The following is an 18,160-nucleotide window of genomic DNA, read 5'->3' as shown; positions in this document are numbered from 1 at the left end:
AGCTGTCATTTATAACTCTGCAGGTTTGTGAATTACAGTGCCCCTGAGCTCCTTTCTTCAACTCGCTTTCTTTTGAGCTGGCCGCAACACCGCAGGATGTCTTCAGGCCCTAATCTGGTTCCGGCACGGCACACTGAGCCTTTGGTTAATTCCTCTTCCTGGTGGGAAATGAGAGTTAAATTTGCCCGTCCAGACACCTCCAGCTAGTGTCTCATTGGTTCTCGCTATTCTTGTTCATCTTCCGTAGAAATTGCAAACTGGGCCAAACAGGAGGTTAAAGGGACTGACTCTCCAAGTGGGGAGAGTGTTAGTAAAGCGTCTGGAATGTTGCACCCGAGTACCAGGGTACGAAAACTGAGACATATTTGAACACGACTCCCGATCACATGGTTGATCATACTCTGGGTTCCACATGCATGTTTTAGCTGAAGGAAGAATACCCAAAACCTGGGTAGTTGAAACCCGTGGAATGGGTACCATGCAATATGACTTCAAAGGGTCTTCATTTGCTCACCGAACCTCTCCAATCCTATCACTGCTGCGTTTATGCCCCTGTACACATGCTTGATTCTCTTTCGGAGACATAGCAATCCATAGGTTTTAAGATACTTACTAGTCAGGTACATTCTTAGGCGTTTAATATGCGGTGTTGAGTCCATTTCGTTGAGCAAGGAGTAGCTCTTGTCTATTCCATATTTGGCTTAAGGAACTTTATCTGTGCTCATTTCAATCTCTGGTTTTATGCAGCACCCCAACTCACCTTTCCCCTTAAGCAAGCATAAGTTGGTTTTCTAAATTTGAGACCCTGTTCTGTTCTGTAATTCAGTTCCTGTGTAGCCAAGTTTACATTCCGTGTATTACTGATATCTTATGATGTTTCTTTTTCTGTGTGACTTATTTCAGTTAGAATCATCATACCTGAATCCACTCATTGTGCTGCTAAGGGCCTGATGACACAGATTTCATTGCTGAGTGATATTGCTTTGTAAGTAAATACCACAACTTCTTTCTCCATTTTTCACTTTCTGCGATGTTGAACTTGTACTGTAAACGAGTTTCTTGTAAACAGAGCCGTTCCAAACTTTGGGGTGGCTGTGTCTTTTTGATTTTAATTTCCCTAAGCTATAGGACCATAAGTGGAAGTGCCCTAGGTTCTGTTGCTTTGTTTTTTAGATGTTTCAGGAAACATCATACACTTCTCCCGAGTGTCTGTTGGCAATTTACATCCCGCCCATCAGCATAACAAGGCTCCCAGTTCTCCATGGCCTGTCCTGCCTTTCTGGATTTTACACTTTTTTCAGATGGCCCTTTTGACCGGGGGGGAAGTGAGACTTCATTGTAGTGCAGATTTCCTTTGCAAGCTTGCTTGGTTGGCCAAAAAGGGCGTATGCGTTTTTTCCTGAATATATTCAGGAAAAAACGCATACGCCCTTTTTGGCCAAGTGCATCATTGTGGACGTTCTGCCTCTTTTCCTATGCTTTCAATGCAATTTCAGTCTACCTCCTGAAATCGGTTTCCTGCAATTCTGCCCCGCTTTCAAGTCCTCTTGGCAGCCTTACTTCAGTCTATTTTTGGACGATAGCTGTCATTTATAACTCTGCAGGTTTGTGAATTACAGTGCCCCTGAGCTCCTTTCTTCAACTCGCTTTCTTGTGAGCTGGCCGCAACACCGCAGGATGGCTTCAGGCCCTAATCTGGTTCCGGCACGGCACGCTGAGCCTTTGGTTAATTCCTCTTCCTGGTGGGAAATGAGAGTTAAATTTGCCCGTCCAGACACCTCCAGCTAGTCTCTCATTGGTTCTCGCTATTCCTGTTCATCTTCCGCAGAAATTGCAAACTGGGCCAAACAGGAGGTTAAAGGGACTGACTCTCCAAGTCGGGAGAGTGTTAGTAAAGCGTCTGGAATGTTGCACCCGAGTACCAGAGGAGGAAAACTGAGACATATTTGAACACGTCTCCCGATCACATGGTTGATCATACTCTGGGTGCCACATGCATGTTTTAGCTGAAGGAAAATACCTAAAACCTGGGTAGTTGAAACCCGTGGAATGGGTACCATGCAATATGACTTCAAAGGGTCTTCATTTGCTCACCGAACCTCTCCAATCCTATCACTGCTGCGTTTATGCCCCTGTACACATGCTTGATTCTCTTTCGGAGACATAGCAATCCATAGGTTGTAAGATACTTACTAGTCAGGTACATTCTTAGGTGTTTAATATGCGGGGTTGAGTCCATTTCGTTGAGCAAGGAGTAGCTCTTGTCTATTCCATATTTGGCTTAAGGAACTTTATCTGTGCTCATTTCAATCTCTGGTTTTATGCAGCACCCCAACTCACCTTTACCCTTAAGCAAGCATAAGTTGGTTTTCTAAATTTGAGACCCTGTTCTGTTCTGTAATTCAGTTCCTGTGTAGCCAAGTTTACATTCCGTGTATTACTGATATCTTATGATGTTTCTTTTTCTGTGTGACTTATTTCAGTTAGAATCATCATACCTGAATCCACTCATTGTGCTGCTAAGGGCCTGATGACACAAATTTCATTGCTGAGTGATATTGCTTTGTAAGTAAATACCACAACTTCTTTCTCCATTTTTCACTTTCTGCGATGTTGAACTTGTACTGTAAACGAGGTTCTTGTAAACAGAGGCGTCCCAAACTTTGGGGTGGCTGTGTCTTTTTGATTTTAATTTCCCTAAGCTATAGGACCATAAGTGGAAGTGCCCTAGGTTCTGTTGCTTTGTTTTTTAGATGTTTCAGGAAACACCATACACTTCTCCCGAGTGGTTGTTGGCAATTTACATCCCGCCCATCAGCATAACAAGGCTCCCAGTTCTCCATGGCCTGTCCTGCCTTTCTGGATTTTACACTTTTTTCAGATGGCCCTTTTGACCGGGGGAAAGTGAGACTTCATTGTAGTGCAGATTTCCTTTGCAAGCTTGCTTGGTTGGCCAAAAAGGGCGTATGCGTTTTTTCCTGAATATATTTAGGAAAAAACGCATACGCCCTTTTTGGCCAAGTGCATCATTGTGGACGTTCTGCCTCTTTTCCTATGCTTTCAATGCAATTCCAGTCTACCTCCTGAAATCGGTTTCCTGCAATTCTGCCCCGCTTTCAAGTCCGATTGGCAGCCTTACTTCAGTCTATTTTTGGACGATAGCTGTCATTTATAACTCTGCAGGTTTGTGAATTACAGTGCCCCTGAGCTCCTTTCTTCAACTCGCTTTCTTTTGAGCTGGCCGCAACACCGCAGGATGGCTTCAGGCCCTAATCTGGTTCCGGCATGGCACGCTGAGCCTTTGGTTAATTCCTCTTCCTGGTGGGAAATGAGAGTTAAATTTGCCCGTCCAGACACCTCCAGCTAGCCTCTCATTGGTTCTCGCTATTCCTGTTCATCTTCCGCAGAAATTGCAAACTGGGCCAAACAGGAGGTTAAAGGGACTGACTCTCCAAGTGGGGAGAGTGTTAGTAAAGCATCTGGAATGTTGCACCCGAGTACCAGGGGAGGAAAACTGAGACATATTTGAACTTGTCTCCCGATCACATGGTTGATCATACTCTAGGTTCCACATGCATGTTTTAGCTGAAGGAAGAATACCTTAAACCTGGGTAGTTGAAACCCTTCGAATGGGTACCATGCAATATGACTTCAAAGGGTCTTCATTTGCTCACCGAACCTCTCCAATCCTATCACTGCTGCGTTTATGCCCCTGTACACATGCTTGATTCTCTTTTGGAGACATAGCAATCCCTAGGTTTTAAGATACTTACAAGTCAGGTACCTTCTTAGGCGTTTAATATGCGGTGTTGAGTCCATTTCGTTGAGCAAGGAGTAGCTCTTGTCTATTCCATATTTGGCTTAAGGAACTTTATCTGTGCTCATTTCAATCTCTGGTTTTATGCAGCACCCCAACTCACCTTTACCCTTAAGCAAGCATAAGTTGTTTTTCTAAATTTGAGACCCTGTTCTGTTCTGTAATTCAGTTCCTGTGTAGCCAAGTTTCCATTCCGTGTATTACTGATATCTTATGATGTTTCTTTTTCTGTGTGACTTATTTCAGTTAGAATCATCATACCTGAATCCACTCATTGTGCTGCTAAGGGCCTGATGACATAGATTTCATTGCTGAGTGATATTGCTTTGTAAGTGAATACCACAACTTCTTTATCCATTTTTCACTTTCTGCGATGTTGAACTTGTACTGTAAACGAGGTTCTTGTAAACAGAGCTGTTCCAAACTGTGGGGTGGCTGTGTCTCTTTGATTTTAATTTCCCTAAGCTATAGGACCATAAGTGACAGTGCCCTAGGCTCTGTTGCTTTGTTTTTTAGATGTTTCAGGAAACACCATACACTTCTCCCGAGTGTCTGTTGGCAATTTACATCCCGCCCATCAGCATAACAAGGCTCCCAGTTCTCCATGGCCTGTCCTGCCTTTCTGGATTTTACACTTTTTTCAGATGGCCCTTTTGACCGGGGGGAAGTGAGACTTCATTGTAGTGCAGATTTCCTTTGCAAGCTTGCTTGGTTGGCCAAAAAGGGCGTATGCGTTTTTTCCTGAATATATTCAGGAAAAAACGCATACGCCCTTTTTGGCCAAGTGCATCATTATGGACGTTCTGCCTCTTTTCCTATGCTTTCAATGCAATTCCAGTCTACCTCCTGAAATCGGTTTCCTGCAATTCTGCCCCGCTTTCAAGTCCTCTTGGCAGCCTTACTTCAGTCTATTTTTGGACGATAGCTGTCATTTATAACTCTGCAGGTTTGTGAATTACAGTGCCCCTGAGCTCCTTTCTTCAACTCGCTTTCTTGTGACCTGGCCGCAACACCGCAGGATGGCTTCAGGCCCTAATCTGGTTCCGTCACGGCACGCTGAGCCTTTGGGTAATTCCTCTTCCTGGTGGGAAATGAGAGTTAAATTTGCCCGTCCAGACACCTCCAGCTAGCCTCTCATTGGTTCTCGCTATTCCTGTTCATCTTCCGCAGAAATTGCAAACTGGGCCAAACAGGAGGTTAAAGGGACTGACTCTCCAAGTGGAGAGAGTGTTAGTAAAGCGTCTGGAATGTTGCACCCGAGTACCAGGGTACGAAAACTGAGACATATTTGAACACGTCTCCCGTTCACATGGTTGATCATACTCTGGGTTCCACATGCATGTTTTAGCTGAAGGAAGAATACCTTAAACCTGGAGAGTTGAGACCCGTGTAATGGGTACCATGCAATATGACTTCAAAGGGTCTTCATTTGCTCACCGAACCTCTCCAATCCTATCACTGCTGCGTTTATGCCCCTGTACACACGCTTGATTCTCTTTCGGAGACATAGCAATCCATAGGTTTTAAGATACTTACTAGTCAGGTACATTCTTAGGCGTTTAATATGGGGTTTTGAGTCCATTTCGTTGAACAAGGAGTAGCTCTTGTCTATTCCATATTTGGCTTAAGGAACTTTATCTGTGCTCATTTCAATCTCTGGTTTTATGCAGCACCCCAACTCACCTTTCCCCTTAAGCAAGCATAAGTTGGTTTTCTAAATTTGAGACCCTGTTCTGTTTTGGAATGCAGATCCTGTGTAGCCAAGTTTACGTTCCGTGTATTAGTGATATCTTATGATGTTTCTTTTTCTGTGTGACTTATTTCAGTTAGATTCATCGTACCTGAATCCACTCATTATGCTGCTACGGGCCTGATGACATAGATTTCATTGCTGAGTGATACTGCATTGTACGTAAGTACCACAAGTTCTTTATCCATTTTTCAATTTCTGTGATATTGAACTTGTACGGTAAACGAGGTTCTTGTAAACGGAGGCGTCCCAAATTTTGGGGTGGCTGTGTCTTTTTGATTTTAATTTCCCTAAGCGATAGGACCATAAGTGGAAGTGCCCTAGGCTCTGTTGCTTTGTTTTTTTTATGTTTCAGGAAACACCATACACTTCTCCCGAGTGTCTGTTGGCAATTTACATCCCGCCCATCAGCATAACAAGGCTCCCAGTTCTCCATGGCCTGTCCTGCCTTTCTGGATTTTACACATTTTTCAGATGGCCCTTTTGACCGGGGGGAAGTGAGACTTCATTGTAGTGCAGATTTCCTTTGCAAGCTTGCTTGGTTGGCGAAAAAGGGCGTATGCGTTTTTTCCTGAATATATTCAGGAAAAAACGCATACGCCCTTTCTGGCCAAGTGCATCATTGTGGACGTTCTGCCTCTTTTCCTATGCTTTCAGTGCAATTCCAGTCTACCTCCTGAAATCGGTTTCCTGAAATTCTGCCTTGCTTTCAATGCCTCTTCATAGCCTTACCTCAATATATTTTTTAAAAATAGTTGGCCTTTATAACTCTGCAGGTTTTTGAATTGCAGTGGCCCTTAGCTCCATTTTTTAGCTCTTATTTTTGTGGTCTTGCCCCATAACCACAGGATTCCTTGAAGCCCTATTTTTCTTCTGGGGCACCTTGCTGTGCCTTTGGTTAATTCTTCTTACTGATGTGATATTAGAGTGACATGTGCCCATTGAAACCGCTACAGCTAGTTTCTCACTGGTTCCCCCTATTCCCATTCATCCTCTGCACTAACTGCAGACTGTGCGATACCAGAACTTAAAGGCATTGACTCCATGTGGGGATGTTGTTAGTAAAGCGGCTGGAATGTCGATCCGGAGCCCCAGGAGAGGAAAAATGAGGTGCGTTTTAGAAACCTTTCCCGATCATATGGTATACCAGTCGCTGGGTTTCCCAAGCATGGTTTAGCTGTAGGAAGATTCCCTTCAACCTGGAGTGTTGGGACCCTTGGACTGAGTAGCATGAAGTATTGCATTAAACTTTCGGCAGTTGCTCACCAAAGCTCACCAATCCTGTCAGCCCCAAGTGTCCAGCCTTATGTCTTATCCAGCTGTGGGTTTATATGTGGTCAATCCAGGTTGCATCACAGCCCCTGAGCGAATTTTGTAAGAATTTTTCTCTCTTTCATTGTTTCAGCGTTTTGTTTTTAAAATTTATTTCTATAATGGGGTTTAGCTCCTTTTCACTGCTGTGTTTGTGCCGCTCTGCACACACTTGATTCCCTTATGGAGATATATCAATACATGGGTTTTAAGATTCTTATTCCTCGGATATATTTCTCTGCGGTGTATAGGGTGTGTTGAGGCCTGTTCATTGAGCAAGGTGTAGATCTTGTCTAATACCTATTTGGTTTATTGAACGGTATCTGTGCTAATTTCAAACTCTGGTTTTATGCATCACCCCACCTCTCCTTTCCCCTTAAGCTGACATAAGTGTGTTTTCTAAATGTGAGACACTGTTCTGTTCTGTAATTCATTTCTTGTGCAGCCATATTTACCCTCCCTCTATAAGTGATATCTTATGATATGTTTCTTTTTCTGTTTGACTTATTTCAAGTAGTATTATCGGACCTAAATCCACTCTTTATCCTTCTACTAGCCTTATTACATTGATTTCATGGTGAAGAGATATTCCATTGTACATAAGTACCACATCTTCTTTATCCATTGTTCTCTTTCCTGGGATATTTAAGGTGTACTGAAGTTGAGGTTCTTGTAAACAGAGTAGCCCTAAACTGTGGTGTGCTTGTGTCTTGTTGATTTTTAGACTTCCCTAGATATACTCCCATGATTGGAAGTGTCCTATGCTCTGTAGCTCTGTTTTTTAGATGATTTAGGAACCACCATACACTTCTCCAGAGTGGCTCTCGGCAGTTCACACACTGCCCATCAGCGTATAAAGGCTCCCTGTTCTCCATGGCCTGTCCTGCATTTCTGGTTTTTACAATTTTTTAGGATGGCCCTTTTGACCGGTGGGAAGTGAGACTTCTTTGTTGTGCACATTTGCATTGCTTGCTTGCTTCGTTGCCCATAAAGTGCGTATGCGTTTTTTCCTGGATATAATCAGGAAAAAACGCATACGCCCTTTTGGGCCAACTGCATCATTGTCGAAATTCTGCCGCTTTTCATGTGCGTTAAAGACGAGTCCAATCTATCTCTTGAAATCTGTTTCTTGCAATTCTGTCTTGCATTCAGATCCTCTTCTTTGCCTTACCTCAACATATTTTTGGATGTTAGTTTTCATTTATAACTCTGCAGGTTTGTGAATTGCAGTGACCCTGAGCTCCATTTTTTAAGTTGCTCTTTTGTGAGCTGGCCTCAAACCTGCAGGATTGCTTCAGGCCCTATTTTGGCTCCGGCGAGGCAGGCTGAGCCTTTCTTTAATTCTTATTCTTAATGGGAAATTAGAGTGATATGTGCCCGTCCAAAGCCCTACAACTCTTCTCTCATTGGTTCCCCCTCTTCCCGTTCATCCTCCTCACAATTTGCAAAATGTGTGAAACAGAAGTTTAAATGTGCTGATTCTCCAAGTGGGGAGATTCTAAGTAGCGTGGCTGGAATGGTGAACAGGAGCACCAGGAGAGGATAAATGAGGTGCATTTTAGACACATCTCCCGATCACATGGTGTACAGTCCTCTGGGTTTTCCATGCATGTTTTAGCTGTAGGAAGATCCCTTGAACCTGCAGATTTGGGACCCATTGAATGGGTACCAGGTAGTATTACTTTAAAGGGTGTGCATTTCCTCACCCAACCTCACATTTCTCTTAGCGCAAACAGTTTCCAGCCTTATGTCTCATCCTGCTGTGGGTCTAGATGTGTTCAATCCATGTTGCATCACCGTCCCTGAGGAAAAGTTGTAAGAGGTTTTCTCTGTCTCTCTGTCGTTTATTTTTTTCAATTTATTACTATATTGGTTACAGCTGATTTTCAAAGCTCTGTTTCTTGCTGCTGTACATCCACTTGATTCACGTACAGAGAGACATCAATAAATTCTTTTTCAGATTCTTACCAGTCGTATATATTCTTTTCCGGTGACTTGAGTGTGCTGAGTGCAGTTCTTTTAGCTACTGTGTAGGCCTTGTTGATTATCAGTTTGGTATTTGGAATGGTATCTTTGCTAATTTCAACCTCCTGGATGATGCCTCACCCCTCCCCACCTTTCCCGTTTAGCAGCCTTATGCGTGTTTTCTACATATTTGACTATGTTTTTGTTTTGTAATTTATTTCATGTGTAGCCATTTTGGATTCCACCTTTAAGTGATATCTTATGATATGTGTCTTTTTCTTTTTGAATTCTGTCACTTAGAATGATCATACGTAACTCCTCCGGAGTTGTTACAACTGGCCATATTTCATTGATTTCCAGGCTGAATAATATTCCACTCTACCTAAGTACCACATCTCTATCCATTTTTTCCCTCCAGAGACATTTAAGTTATATCCTAGTCGAGGATCTTTTAAACAGAGAGGGGGTAAACATTGGGGTGCCTGTGTCCTCTCGATTTTTGTTTTTCCCAAGATATACGCCCATGAGTGCAAGTGCCCTATGCTCTGTAGCTCATTTTTTAGATGCTTTAGTAAACACAATACACTTCTCCAGAATGGCCGTTGGCAATATACATTTCCACTATAAGTCTCACAGGGCTCCCTCTTCTCGTTGCCCTGTCCTGCATTTCTGTTGTTTACGCTTTATGAGGATGGCTCTTCTGACTGATGCGAAGTGATATCTTTTGTAGTATTGACTTCCAGTGCCCACCTGTTTGGTTGGCTAAAGAAGTGTATGCCCTTTTCTTGAATATATACAGAAAAGAACGCATACACCCTTTTTGGCCAACTGCAATGTTGGCAATGTTCAGCTCCTTTTCTTGTGCTTAATGGCGAGTCCTTTCTACCTCCTCAAATCCCTTTCCTGCCATTCTCCCTTGCTTACAAGTCCTTTTCTCTGACTTTCCTCAAGACATTTTTCAGTGATGGATATTTTCAACTCTGCAGTTTTGTGAATTTTACTGCCCCTGAGTTCCATTGTTCAACTCGTGTTTATGGGAACTGGCCACAAAGCAGCGGGATTTCCTCAAGCCCTATACTGTTTCCATGGGCAACCCTAGCCTTTGGTCAATTCGTCTTCCTGATTGGAAATTAGAGTGACATGTGCCTGTCTGAACACCTAGGACTTGTCTCTCATTGTTCCTCATCCTTCCGCTTCATCCTCTGGACAAATTCCAAACTGTACGCAACAGGATGTTGACAGTGCTGACATCTCCAAGTGGGGAGACTGTTAGTAAAGACGCTGGAGGGGTGAACCCGAGCACCAGGAGATGAGGAGATGAGATGCCTTTTCCAAACTCTTCCCGATCAGACGGTATACCATCCTCTGGGTGTGACAGACATGTTTTAGCAGTAGGAAGAGTCCCATTCATGTAAGGAGAACACCAGGGCTTTTTCAAAATCAGTGTCTCCCCGAAACCCAAACTGGGGAAGTTTTTAAGCTACGGCTACACATATGTTCATTAAGGGCCTTGGGAAGTAGGCAGAGTCCAAACTTTAGATGATTGAAGTCTTCAGGGTCAGAAGCACTCACCACCAGCTTCCCTTAGGCTACACTTTAACTGTCATTGATAGATGATGTCAATAAAAATATCTATTCTTTTTCAGATTATTTCCCCTTATAGGTTATTGCAAAATGTTGAGTGTAGTTCCCTGTGCTATACAGTAGTTCCTTGTTGATGATCTATTTTATACATAGCAGTGTGTATGTGTTCATTCCAAACTGTTAATTTATCCCTCCTCCCACCTTTCCCCTTTGGTAATAATAAATTATAAGATTTTATACTTCTCAGAAATGGGGGAGCTGAAAGAGAGGTATCATTTTCAATGGAAAAGCATTTAAAACAAGATTGAAGGTTTAACCAAGATTATTAGATGTACATCCTTGGAAAGAAATCACTTCGTTTCTCTAATATTGACCTGACAAATAAGACAAACCTTTTCACTGAACTTGCTTATAAAAAGTGATGGAAATATCAAATGGAAGTGTTAAAAGCATCTTATTTTACCCGAGCCTTATACACTGTTCTATGTTAACTACAGTTTGGCTCACACATCTGTTCATTGAGGTTACAATAGTCTCAATTTCTGTTACTGATCCTCCAGAGTGGACCCCAACAAGTGTCCCCCTGCCCAGTGTCATTGGGGCCAACAGATCGAGACTGAGTTTGGTTCACAAGCAAAGGAAACTTTATATTTTGATCAGAGAATGGAGAGGTGAGAGCATGCACTACCCCGTGGGCTGTGGGCTGGGCTGCTGTGTAGAGATCCTGTCAGAGTCAGTGGGAGGGAGGGAGGCGGCGGAGCTCTCGAGGGCCGGGTTGGCTGTAGCTCAGGCTCTATATCGTGGAGTCTGCACTGGGCCCCAGGAGCTGAGGTGTCGACCCAGCCATTCTGCACTAGGAAATCTGGTCTGAAGTGCCGGGTGTGGAACCTCTGCATGCGGGACCCTAGGAGCACGTGAAATTAGACAAAGCACAAAGGATAAAAAAGGTTAGACTTGACTTTATTGCCCAGATTCTATTTTTATCTCCCAGGGATTTTTAATGGGCTTTGCTGGGGACAAACCCCTCCTCTGCCTTTTGTCCCGTTCCTCATTCTTGGAGTGCTGAGGGTGCAGACCCTTCTTCTGTAACTGCTGAGTGCTGAGTTGGGAGCCCTCATACCCTGGGGCGAGGGTCAGAGCTTCTCCCCAGCAGCCTCCCGGTGACGTTGATTGTCCCCAGGACCCCTGCCTCCCTGCTCGTCCACCTGAGCACCAGCATTGGAAGTGTTATAGATTCTAATGACCTTTAAGGGTCCAGGAAAGAGATGTGCAGAGACGCTGTGGGGGCCGGTTTCACCCCGCCCCACATTTGTTCGGCCACCTTAGGCTGACCGTCTCTGCCAGCCTAGATGCTCTGACCAGTAGTCTGCGCTTTCTTCAGTTAGGCCCCTGAATTAACGTACAAACAGCACCAGGTGTCAGAGCCCTGCCCGCTCAACTCCCAGACAGTCCAGGGTCAGTGGTGACCAAGGACCATGATGGCTACTGAGTCAACAGCCTTTTGAAGTAAACAGGAGTCCAGCCGGTCTTATTGGCCACCATCATCACGGTGTCTGTAGGCTTTTCTATGGTGACAGTGTGGTATACTGTTCCCCCGCCAAGATTATTAGCTCCCCTCTGGGTGCAGTAAGTCCTGCAAGCAGTAGTCTACTCTTTTGGGACACACTCTTGTTGTTTTATGAGAGAAACTCCAGGTCAAGTGATGTTCACACGAGTCGTCATGGTGCCCTGTTGCCCCCGGTTATCTCTCTGGATGTTGGAGTTGGAGGGCCTCCTCACTCGAGGTTGGTGTGCCCACGGAGCGAACCCTGCAACTTCAGGGCATGGTTGGTGGTTAGGATCACCACGTGGGGTCCTTTTCCCTTAGGAGGGAGGTGGCCTTTTGGGCTGCTGATTTCCAGGTTTTTAGATACCGCCAGTATCTTGGCCAGATGTGGCAGTGGGCCAAGCCCCTTAGTGACCGTAGTTTATCCTACCTGGATGGCATTCTTGCATTGTTCCATTTCAAGTGGTCCCAGTTTTTGCACTAATTCTCCAATGGCGATTCACCTTTCACCGGGAATGTAAAGGTCAAAGGGTTTAGCTAAATTAGGGAGTTCCAGGGCAAGGGTCTGAATTGACTGCTCTTTCCATTCTTGAAAGGCCACTTCTGGATTCTATTCAAAAGGATCATCATCTTTTCCTTTCAGTGTTTCATATAGAGGCCCAGCTAGTAGACTGTAGTTAGGGATCCAGAAGCAGCAAACCCTGGCCTCCCCAGGAACCCCTAAGCTGTCTTCTAGTTTTAGAAAGGGGTAAGGCTGAAAATGGTTTCTTCCCTTTCCTGGGATGGGCTTCTCTGACCTTCTGTGAGAATGAAGCCCAGGCAGGTCACCGCAGTCTGTGATATTTGAGCTTTTTCTTGGACAACTTCTATCCTTTATTGGCTTGGTAGTTCAGAGGCCTCCTTAGTAGGGCTGGTGATCAGAATGTCGTCTGCATATTGAAGGAGGATTTCCTTTTCCAGAGGTAGAACTTTTAGGTCTTTAGCTAAGCTTTCCCCAAAGATGGTGTGGGAATTTTTGCACCCTTGGGGCCAGACGGCCCGGAAGTATTGTTTTAGTTGTATGTTGAGTCCTGCCACTCACAAGCCAAAATTTCTTGTGACTCTGGGACTAATGGAATACAAAAGAAGGCATCATTGAAGACTAATACAGAATACCATGTCCTGGTGGTTGGTAGAATGACCAGCAGGGTGTAGGAATTAGGAGCAACTGGAGGTATATCCTCGGTGGCTTCACTGACTGTCCTGACATCCTTTACCAGGTCCCCAGCGGCCCATGGGGCTCTCGTGGTCAGACCAATCCCAGAATATGGAGCTCACCTGGGCAGGTACCCCACCCCCACCCCAGCCCACGGGGCTCTCGTGGTCAGGCCCCTCCCAGGATACAGAGCTACCCTTGCAGGTACCGTGGCAGGGCTGGGCACACAGGAACCGTGCACATAGCCCTCATTGCAGAGCACCCCCAGCTCACCTGTCGCTCAGAGCTGACACAGAGCACCTCAGAGCAGGACTTGAACTAACAAACAGCAGCTGCGACAGGTCTGTGACCCTGGGCATCACTCCGTGAGGCCTCCCTCCACCTGGTCTTCCAGAGACTTCCACTGCACCCGGGGCACCAGGCCTCTGTCTCCAACCACCACCCACCCCTCCTCTCCCTGACTCCTGGGTTCCTCTCATTAGGAGAGGGTTTTCTTGAAGTTGTCTCCCACTCATGGGCCAGATAAAATGATTAGAAAACAAGCCAAAGCTGCAGCCCCTTGTCTATCCTGACTCTCAGGAGCCCACACCTGTTCCTTGGACCTGGCCGGTTCAGCAAGTTCCATTTTCTGCAACTGTGAGCCCCTGAGGGGTGATGATTGGCTGACCTGGGCAGCCTTACCGTGCCGGCCAGCCCTCCCCAGGTGTGCCTGGGTTGAGATCAATATAAATACCACTCCAGGCAGCAAGAGCCCCTGCAGCCGTGCCTGACGCCATTTTCTCTGCCCTGTCAGCAGTCTCGGGGCTGGGCTGGTGGGAGGGAGTGAGAGGCCACGGCTTTGTGGGTGGCCCAGTGTGAGTGGGGCTCTGCTGGACTTTCTGCAGCAGTTGCCAGGCTGCCACCTGCTAAAGAAGAGGGTGTGTCACCCATACCTGCTGCTGGAATTTCTCCCTGGGCAGAGGTGAGGAAGGAAAAAAGCAGTGGGGGCAGGGACAGGACGGGTATCTCAGGCAGGGAAATGGAAATCTTCCAGAAGAGCACCCAGGGCCAGGACCATCCTGGCTGGCCTGCAGGCACCAAGTCGGCCGGCATGCTGTCACTCGTGTGGCTCTATGGCCCTTCCTCTAGGCTTTCAAGTCCTTGTATATATTCAGGTGTTTTACCTGGGACGGGTGGGAATAGTTCAGCAGCAACTGGCCTGGGGCTCAGCTCACGTTTACTCACAGATGCCTCGGCACGGTGCCCCAGCTTTGCAATGAGGATGCTTGTTGCGTGGGGGCTGCTGGCTGAATGGGAGACGATTCCCCACCACTGACCAACTTCAGAATTGTTCACAACTGGAGCAAGTGCCCTGATACGGTTTTCCTCTGTGGAACTGGTGGGTTCTGTGTTTTTTTTCTCTTTTTCGTTTTTGGTTCAAGGTAGATTTTATTCCTCTTTTTTGTATTTACAGATATAAGCATGGAAATAATTTATTCATATAAATACATGTATGTGCAGGGAATAATTGTTTTTTCTGTTTTATTTTTTAAATTTTACTTCTTTTTAATTTTGAATTTTATTTTATATTTTTATACAGCAGGTTCTTATTGGTTATCTATTTTATACATATAAATGTATACATGCCAATCCCAGTCTCTCAACTCCTCCCACCACCACCCCCGAACAGCTTTCCCTCCTTGTTGTCCATACGTTTGTTGTCTACATCTGTTGCTCTATTTATGCCTTGCAAAATGGTTAATCTGTACAGTTTTTCTAGGTTCCACATATATGCATGAATATACAAGATTTGTTTTTCTCTTTCTGACTTACTTCACTCTGTATGACAGTCTCTAGATCCATCGACGTCTCTACAAATGACCCAATTTCATTCCTTTTCATGGCTTAGTAATATTCCATTTTATATATGTACCACAGCTTTATGCATTCGTCTGTCTGTGGGCATTTAGGTTGCTTCCATTACCTCGATATTGTAAACAGTGATGCAATGAACATTGCGGTGAATGACTCTTTTTGATTTATGGTTTTGTCTGGGTATATGTCCAGTACTGGGATTGCTGTATCATATGGTAATTCTATTGTTAGTTTCTTAAGAAATTCCATATTGTTCTCCATAATGACTGTATCAATTTATATTCCCAACAATAGTGGAAGAGGGTTCCTTTTCTCCACACCCTTTCCAGCATTTTTTCTTTGTAGATTTTCAATGATGCCTATTCTACCAGGTGTGAGGTGATACCTCATTGTTGAATCCATTTCGTTGAGCAAGGGGTAGCTCTTGTCTATTACATATTTGGCTTATGGAACGGTATCTGTGCTAATTTCAAACTCTGCTTTTATGCAGCACCCCAACTCACCTTCCCCCTTAAGCAGGCATAAGTTGGTTTTCTAAACTTGAGACCCTGTTCTGTTTTGTAATTCAGTTCATGTGTAGCCAAGTTCACATTCCGTGTATTAGTGATACCTTATGAAGTTTCTTTTTCTGTGTGACTTATTTCACTTAGAATCATCGTGCCTCAATCCACTCATTATGCTGGTACGGGCCTGGTGACATAGATTTCATTGCTGAGTGGTATTCTGTTGTACATAAGTACCGCAACATCTTTATCCATTATTTGCTCTCTGGGATATTTAACTTGTGCCGTAGAAGAGATTCCTGTAAAAAGAGCCGTCCCAAATTTTGGGGTTGCTGTGTCTTTTTGATATTAATTTCCCTAAGCTATAGGACCATAAGTGGAAGTGCCCTAGGCTCTGTTGCTTTGTTTTTTAGATGTTTCAGGAAACACCATACACTTCTCCCGAGTGTCTGTTGGCAATTTACATCCCGCCCATCAGCATAACAAGGCTCCCAGTTCTCCATGGCCTGTCCTGCCTTTCTGGATTTTACACTTTATTCTGATGGCCCTTTTGACCGGGCGGAAGTGAGACTTCATTGTAGTGCAGATTTCCTTTGCAAGCTTGCTTGCTTGGCCAAAAAGGGCGTATGCGTTTTTTCCTGAATATATTTAGGAAAAAACGCATATGCCCTTTTGGCCAAGTGCATCATTGTGGACGTTCTGCCTCTTTTCCTACGCTTTCAATGCAATTCCAGTCTACCTCCTGAAATCGGTATCCTGCAATTCTGCCCCGCTTTCAAGTCCTCTTGGCAGCCTTACTTCAGTATATTTTTGGACGATAGCTGTCATTTATAACTCTGCAGGTTTGTGAATTACAGTGCCCCTGAGCTCCTTTCTTCAACTCGCTTTCTTTTGAGCTGGCCGCAACACCGCAGGATGGCTTCAGGCCCTAATCTGGTTCCGGCACGGCCCGCTGAGCCTTTGGTTATTTCCTCTTCCTGGTGGGAAATGAGAGTTAAATTTGCCCGTCCAGACACCTCCAGCTAGTCTCTCATTGGTTCTCGCTATTCCTGTTCATCTTCCGCAGAAATTGCAAACTGGGCCAAACAGGAGGTTAAAGGGACTGACTCTCCAAGTCGGGAGAGTGTTAGTAAAGCGTCTGGAATGTTGCACCCGAGTACCAGGGTACGAAAACTGAGACATATTTGAACACGTCTCCCGATCACATGGTTGATCATACTCTAGGTTCCACATGCATGTTTTAGGTGAAGGAAGAATACCTTAAACCTAGGTATTTGAAACCCGTGGAATGGGTACCATGCAATATGACTTCAAAGGGTCTTCATTTGCTCACCGAACCTCTCCAATCCTATCACTGCTGCGTTTATGCCCCTGTACACATGCTTGATTCTCTTTCAGAGACATAGCAATCCATAGCTTTAAGATACTTACTAGTCAGGTACATTCTTAGGCGTTTAATATGCGGTGTTGAGTCCATTTCGTTGAGCAAGGAGTAGCTCTTGTCTATTCCATATTTGACTTAAGGAACTTTATCTGTGCTCATTTCAATCTCTGGTTTTATGCAGCACCCCAACTCACCTTTACCCTTAAGCAAGAATAAGTTGGTTTTCTAAATTTGAGACCCTGTTCTGTTCTGTAATTCAGTTCCTGTGTAGCCAAGTTTACATTCCGTGTATTACTGATATCTTATGATGTTTCTTTTTCTGTGTGACTTATTTCAGTTAGAATCATCATACCTGAATCCACTCATTGTGCTGCTAAGGGCCTGATGACATAGATTTCATTGCTGAGTGATATTGCTTTGTAAGTAAATACCACAACTTCTTTATCCATTTTTCACTTTCTGCGATGTTGAACTTGCACTGTAAACGAGGTTCTTGTAAACAGAGGCGTCCCAAACTTTGGGGTAGCTGTGTCTTTTTGATTTTAATTTCCCTAAGCTATAGGACCATAAGTGGAAGTGCCCTAGGCTCTGTTGCTTTGTTTTTTAGATGTTTCAGGAAACACCATACACTTCTCTCGAGTGTCTGTTGGCAATTTACATCCCGCCCATCAGCATAACAAGGCTCCCAGTTCTCCATGGCCTGTCCTGCCTTTCTGGATTTTACACTTTTTTCAGATGGCCCTTTTGACTGGGGTGAAGTGAGACTTCATTGTAGTGCAGATTTCCTTTGCAAGCTTGCTTGGTTGGCCAAAAAGTGGGTATGCGTTTTTTCCTGAATATATTCAGGATAAAACGCATACGCCCTTTTTGGCCAAGTGCATCATTGTGGACGTTCTGCCTCTTTTCCTATGCTTTCAATGCAATTCCAGTCTACCTCCTGAAATCGGTTTCCTGCAATTCTGCCCCGCTTTCAAGTCCTCTTGGCAGCCTTACTTCAGTCTATTTTTGGACGATAGCTGTCATTTATAACTCTGCAGGTTTGTGAATTACAGTGCCCCTGAGCTCCTTTCTTCAACTCGCTTTCTTGTGACCTGGCCGCAACACCGCAGGATGGCTTCAGGCCCTAATCTGGTTCCGGCCCGGCATGCTGAGCCTTTGGTTAATTCCTCTTCCTGGTGGGAAATGAGAGTTAAATTTGCCCGTCCAGACACCTCCAGCTAGCCTCTCATTGGTTCTCGCTATTCCTGTTCA

This window comes from Stenella coeruleoalba (assembly GCF_951394435.1).
Source record: "Stenella coeruleoalba genome assembly, contig: scaffold_164, whole genome shotgun sequence".
NCBI classification, from domain to species: Eukaryota; Metazoa; Chordata; class Mammalia; order Artiodactyla; family Delphinidae; genus Stenella; species Stenella coeruleoalba.
This window is presented reverse-complemented; position numbering follows the sequence as displayed.